Genomic DNA, 6742 nt, shown 5'->3' with positions numbered 1-6742 from the left:
ACATCAGGACAAGGGCCGAATGATCTAACAGGTTTAAGCAGGCGCACTTGGTGTATGTCCTTGGTCTCTCCTGCCGGCATGGACTGGAGGGTGGACTCACAGCCGCTGATGGTCAGGACCAAGGTACCAGAACAGGGTAGCAGATGGGTTCGTCAGGAAGCAGGCCAAGGGCAGGGCAGGTGGCGATAAGTCACAGTCCAGAGGCAAGCGACAGGTCGCAGCATGCAGAGTATGTACAAAGTCAAAGGCAAGCAAAGGTCAGGGCAAGAAGCAAACAAGGTAGAGAGGAAGCGAGACCAGGGCAGCGCCACCCAGCAGGAGATATTTTGGACTTAGAGCCGTTTGGATTTTTTTCCCCTTTTTGTTAGTGCGGAGGGGATTTTTTTTTTTTTTGTTTGTTTCCCCATCCCTCTTCACAACTTGGAGGAAGGAGACAGAGAGCTTTGATCTCTCCCAGAGAACGGGATTGTAACATGAAGACCTGGAGACCTCCCCCTCCCCGGCTGGACCTCCACTCCAAAGGCATTGAAGCAGGCTGTGGGCAGATGGCAGAACTCTGGACTCGGGTAGGACCTTTTCATGGACTCCCCAATCTCCTGGGCTGTTTGTACAGATGAGGAGACAGCGGCAAGCTCCCCTCTCCAGGAGCTGCAGGCGGACCCCAGCACCCCAGCGGAGAGGCAATGCCAGTGGTTCAAACGTACGGTTTCATGGGCGGAAGGTTCGTGGGACGGTGACCGACGTTTCGGAAACAATGAGTAATAAACTTCCTCTGGCCGCCCAGTCTGAGTCCCGCCCGTTTGTCCCCGAGGAGAAACCATCACCGGAGAGACGCACTCCCATCACCTGGGTCACGAAGGGTACATCCTTTCTCTCCCCCCGCAGGGAGAGCTCGCCCCCCCACGGGAGGTGCAGGAAGAAGGGGAAGGAAGGCGAAAGCAGCCCCCGAAGAAAAAATACCTCTGTGGCCATGGGGAAACAGCAGCCCTGTCCCCCCCTCCCCCCCCGACAAAGGGTTACAGGCACCTCCGAGGATCAGGACGCTGGGGGTCACGCTGGACTCGGGATGCCGGGCACTGGGCACTGCCTATGGGGTGCGGCTAGGAGGGAGGAAGTGCGACCATCCAAAGGACCTCGAGATGCCCAAATAACGGCCGGGAGACTGCGTCTGACTGAGGGCCGAAACTGCACTTATCCCGGCTCGCTGGGGCTGGACCGACCAGAGGTTTGCGCTGCCGAGAGCTCTCTCTCTCTCTCTCTTTTTTTTTTTTTTTTTTGCAGGTCAATCTTTCTTTCTTTTTTTTATTTCTTCTTAACCCTATCTCGCTAAGCAGACAGACCAACAGGCCTGGCTGGTTGTGAATGTATTTATTCTGAAGCATGACAGAGCGAGGGAAATTGAGAGAAATTTCTTTAGGAGGTGAAAAAAAAAAAAAGGATTTGGGCTGGTTTCTCCTCTGAAAAGTTTCATTACCGAGTACCATTTCATTTCTTTTATCTTATATATTAGGTAGGAAATATACATTTGATTCTTATTTGTTAATTCTTTGGTTACCGCGCTGCCTTCCCCCATTCCCTCCCCCCACCCCACCTTCCCTTCCCCTACCTCCCCCGCCCTTTCCCCCCTACCTTTTTCTTGTTCTCTTTCTTGTTTTCAAACTACCTTCGGCCCTGTGGCTGAAGTAAGCTGCCCGCGCCGGCCAACTGCCTGGCTCCTGCTCCGAAGAACTTGCAAATAAGTTTATGGCCCCAGAGGTGCAGGACAGGCACACCGGGGGTCAGGCTTACAAATAGGTCTAAAAGGAACGGACAGGTCAGTTACCTTTGGGCTGCTGTTTCCTAAAGGCTTGCGTGCATGCAATTCCAGTGGAGTGCTGCCTGCTGCTTAAACACTTCCAGCCCGGCTGCATTTTCAGCCGAATTCCACAGAAAATGTCTGGGCGAGTCGGGGCCGGAAACTGACCAGTCCTAAAGTTACCTGGGAAATTTTAGCCAGGTAACTTTACACTTTTTATTCTAGCATATCTGTGTTTGATTCCTGTTCCGCCTCAGCGGATATTTCCCTGTCCTCGGCAGACTCCTGGTCTTAGAGTATTGATGATAGCACATCTCTCCTCTACCAGAGACCGTGCCTTATCTATTGCAGGGCCTACACGTTGGAATTCCTTGCCCGCAGTGCTCCGCCTAGAAACTCGCCCAATCAAATTCAAAAAGAAACTTAAAACATGGCTGTTTCAACAGGCCTATCCGGATTAGCTCTTCTCCTCTCTCACCCCCCCTATGTTTCTTGCCTCCTACACCCCCTGCTGAACGTACCATCCCTTATCCCCCACTTAGTCCGTGCTAAGTGCCATCTCATCCTTTTAAGATGATACATTGTTAGCTCTATTTGTTTGTTATCTCTTGCAGTTATACTTTTGTATTGTTACTTTTGCAGTTTGACCTGTTCTTCCAGTGCTTTGCTATGTTGTCCCTTCCCCATGCCCTTGTTATGATGTACTTTCACTCCTATTGTTAAAATGTAAACCGACATGATGTTTCTTACTAATGCCGGTATTAAAAAATTTTATAAATAAATAAATGACAGGGTGCTAGATGTGGACGATCGGAAGAGGCCCTGAGAATTCTCTCTGGAGCAGATCTCGGTGCCTGCTGCAGAGGAAATAGTTTGTGAGGCAGCGAGGCAGAGGCAGTAACCGTTTCCTAGTTGGACAGGGTTTCTGCTTTCCTGCAGTTATCTGAGTTTCTAGAAGGCTTAAATGGTAGAATAATAATTGCCCTGCAAAAGGTATACAGAGGGTAAGGAAAGAGGCAGTGCACCTGGCAAGGTCATTTCTGCTCTACTAATTTAACAGGCGCACGTCCAGTTAATATTCCCAAACTATTTTTCTAAGCTGCTCTGGAATGCACATAATGACTTGGTTTAAAGAGCACTCCAGAGGACGCATTGGGCATCTGTCCAGTTATTGAGAAAATATTTTTTTTTATATCAGATCCCAGTAAAAACCTGCCTATAGAAAGTGTATTCCTGAAACATATATCAACAAATGTTTCTTCATGATTGGGGGGCTCTCTCCCCTTCTGTTGCTTGAAAATTAGAGCTGCCTGCCGCAGGGTTGCCAACTGGCTCCCCACTTTTTTTTGTTTTCAGGACAGGTCAACCCGGCCCTGGTTTTATCCCGCTGCATGCAATGGGCTCGTAGTCCTGCTTTTCTTTAGAAAATCCATGGCGAAATCGGAATTACAAGTCTACAAGGTCATGCCTGGGATGGATCAAAGAAAAGGGAGCCAGTTGGCAACACCGTACCAAGCAGAAGACTTTACCAAAAACAGGCAGCAAACTGCCTTGCTTTTCTGGTTGAGTAAATGGTGCTCTCTTCTTTTCTTGTTAAGCAGGATCCTTGGGTCCAGACCAGGCTTGCGAAGACGCTGGTTAAACTGAATTTACGGCCTAGCACCAAGACTGGCATGCTAAAATGCACAGAACTGCACGAGCTCTTTAGTAAATAGTGCACAGCGTTCGGTACCGAACGTCTATGCAAATAAGCTGGCAGCAAAGTAATGCGTCTACTTTTCCCATTTCACCAAAACATTTTGGGTTTTTTTTTGTGAAATCTGGCTTGCAAAGTTATTTTTTGTCATAGTCCAGCTATGTGCTCATAGCTAATGAGCCGCTTTGCATAATTTTGCATTATGGCCCCTTATTAGCTATGAAGTTGCATAAAACTTCACAGAAGTTAAGCTGTGCTTGCAAAATAGCTATTTAAATGCTAATACCTAAATTTTTATGCCCTAAAAGGGCAAATACTATGTGAAAGGGGGAATGGGAAAATACATAGTGCACAAAGTGGCCTTTTTTTCAACTCTGCAAACTTTAGCACCTTGTCCTTGTCGTATATCTTCAGACGTACAACAGTGGCATTGCTGCTACGTGTTAGCATGCTCAAAGTCAGCAACCCTTTCTCGCTATTTTATGGGACATTTGATAATTTGTGCAGTAGGAACGAGGGACGTGTCCGAAATCCCTTTCACATTCATTCGACTAGAGGAATTATTTCCTCTCGTGCGTTAAAACCCTCCAAGTGCAGGACAATTGATCAGTCCAGCAAAGTGGGAGGATAACTTTCAAACAACTGTGTATGGTGGCATATACGTGCATATATTTACCATAGTATTTTATAACCCGGTAGGGGACAGGGCAGGAGACAGGGCAGGGAAAGGAGGCCAAATACAGTAGCAACGGTGCTAAAGACTTCCAGCCAACAGTGAGCAGGGTGAAAAAAAAGAAAAGAGCATCGCATGAATGCTCATTTGCTAAAGGATTGCTAGACCAGTGCAGCCAGTAAGGGGTCCTGACATCAGAACTTATTATAGTGTTACCCAAACATGTGGGCAACATTGGTGCTTTCTCTAATACTTTCTTCTCCCTGATCCTTAATTCTGGTTTTCACCAAATGAAAAGCCTCCCCTCACTTCCCGTAGGGGATTTTACATTTTGCATAAGCTTGGGTAATGTACACGCAATGAGACAGAGGGCGTGTCAGTCAACCAGTAGTCTGATCCGTTTTATGAAGTATCACCATTTTATGTAGTCTGATGCCCTTTTATGAAGCATCACCCACTGATGCTTCATAAAACGTAAACTCAAGAAGGGAATGTGGCAGGCTCCATTTGTTCTGAAGGGGAAAATAAGTTGGGTGCATTTGTGATGATGGTCACGTCCCACAATTGCTCTTGCGTTCTCACCCTTCTGATGTACATGACAGTCATCACTTTCTTCTTCACCTCTTTAAACCAGCAATAGGTGTCTGTACATGATGAAGCCATTGACTTACTGAAAGCACGGTTCATGATTTCTTCTGTTGGCAAAGATTGTCTGAAAGCAGTAGTAAAACTCCAGTTTTGTTCTTTGTCAGCATGAGGCAAGGAACATGTTATGAGTCTAGCTTGGATAACACAGACTACTGACCAGATTTCGCTAATGGCCTGTTGTGTGAGATCATCAGGGTAGGGAAATCTCTGCTCCCCTTGGATAAACGTCCAGATTGGTCCTGGGCAGCTTATGCCTCTGTAAATGTATTCAGGCAGCCAAATTTAGGTACATTTTATAGACAAAGCTAGCCACTTGGATTTTGGTCTGAAAGTTCCTAAATTAGACAGCCAAAATGTGACCACCAAGATTTAGGCCCCGCAGCTGTGGCTGAATATATATCCTGGTATGGCTATATCCGAATCATGTAACTCATTGAACCAGTCTCTGTAACAGTAGCAACATCGAGGTCTACCTTTGCCATTGGGGCATGCAAGTTTATAATTGTATTGCGTAGACTATGAGCATCTATACCAACAACTTTATTTCCTAATGGCGTTTTATTCAGATTCCTCACTGCCCCTTACTGACTGTTGAAAAATGTTCCTTTGAGCAGTTCGACGTAAACATTCCCTATAATAGCTTCAGAAACCATCTAAAGCCTGGTCATGTGCAGAGGTCAGAGCAGAGCCACATTCGGTCCTGTTTTTAGTGAAACTGGGGCATAATGCTTCAGATCTAATATCAATTCCATCAAGATTACTGAAAGTCTTAATGGGATTAAGCATTCCAACAAAAAATATAATATTTAACAGGAGGATTAGCTAGGAAAACAGTTCACAAAGCAAATGATTATAGTACTTGATGGGCAACATGAGAGCCTCAGTACAAGAAGTGTTTGCACCATAAGTTATACACAAAACCAGGGAGTCAGGACATAAGTACATTTAATTGTATTCCATAGAAAGCCCAATGGAGAACTCAGGCATCAGAATTTCCCCCTACTTTTCAGTTGTTCTGTAGTTGATGTTGTCACTCTACCTCTTCTCAACACAAAGCTTCCTGACCCATTTTGTTCCTTATTGATGGGAGAAGCTGTGGAAGAGAAATTTGGTAGCCAAATCTTAGGTGTCATGGATCTCTTTCTACAGCTTCTGGGGCAGCTTCTCCCAGTAAACCACTGACTTCTAGGGTTCTCTCCAGAACCCTGTATAAAAAAAACTACTCTGGCATCCTGAAGGGTCACTTTTGAAAAAAGTCCAGATTTGTCCCTCGCCCAAGCAATTCTCTGCAGTGTTTGGAATCCAAAAAACCCAGGTCCAAGACTCAGTAATCAAAGCTTCGAGCTCCGGCATGGCAAGGCATCCCTTCAACTCATTAAGCTGAACAGAAGAAACAGAAGCAAAGGAGAAACCCGACTGCAGAGAAAGCTTAGAAGAAGCAAAAAAAAAAAAGTAAAAAACATGAGCCCCCGTTATTCAGTCACTGGTTTTCACTCTGGTCCTCAGGGGATTACCCAGCAGTCTAGTTTTTAGGATGTCCAGAGTGAATATTTGCATGAACTGCCCACATTATAGAGTAATGCATCTCATGCATATCCATTGAAGATAGAGCTTTGAATGTCTCATTTCGTTTGTTTTATTTGTTTTTTAGTTTCCTTTTGTTTTTATTATTCAGAACATAAGAACATAAGATTTGCCATGCAGGGTCAGACTAAAGGTCCATCAAGCCCAGCATCCTGTTCAACAGGGGCCAATCCAGGTCACAAGTACCTGGCAAGGTTCCTAGGTTCAACAGATTTCCTCAAGTCCACCTTAATAATAGTTTACGGACTTTTCTTCCAGGAACTTGGCCAAACCTTTTTTAAACCCAGCCCTACTAATAGCTTTCACCACATCCTCTTATACGTTGAATGAAAAATATTTTCTTTTA

The 6742-nt window shown here is 45.6% G+C and overlaps 1 protein-coding gene across 3 annotated transcripts in view; it reads left to right on the top strand.

The window, feature by feature from the left end:
* SLC7A11 (solute carrier family 7 member 11) overlaps window positions 1-6742 on the top strand; it is a 139610-nt gene that overhangs the window by 29540 nt on the left and 103328 nt on the right. The window lies entirely within an intron of this gene.

Source organism: Rhinatrema bivittatum, chromosome 1 (genome assembly GCF_901001135.1).
Source record: "Rhinatrema bivittatum chromosome 1, aRhiBiv1.1, whole genome shotgun sequence".
Lineage (NCBI taxonomy): Eukaryota > Metazoa > Chordata > Amphibia > Gymnophiona > Rhinatrematidae > Rhinatrema > Rhinatrema bivittatum.
The sequence above is the reverse complement of the archived record's forward strand: the minus strand, read 5'-3'. Positions and strand labels throughout refer to the sequence as shown.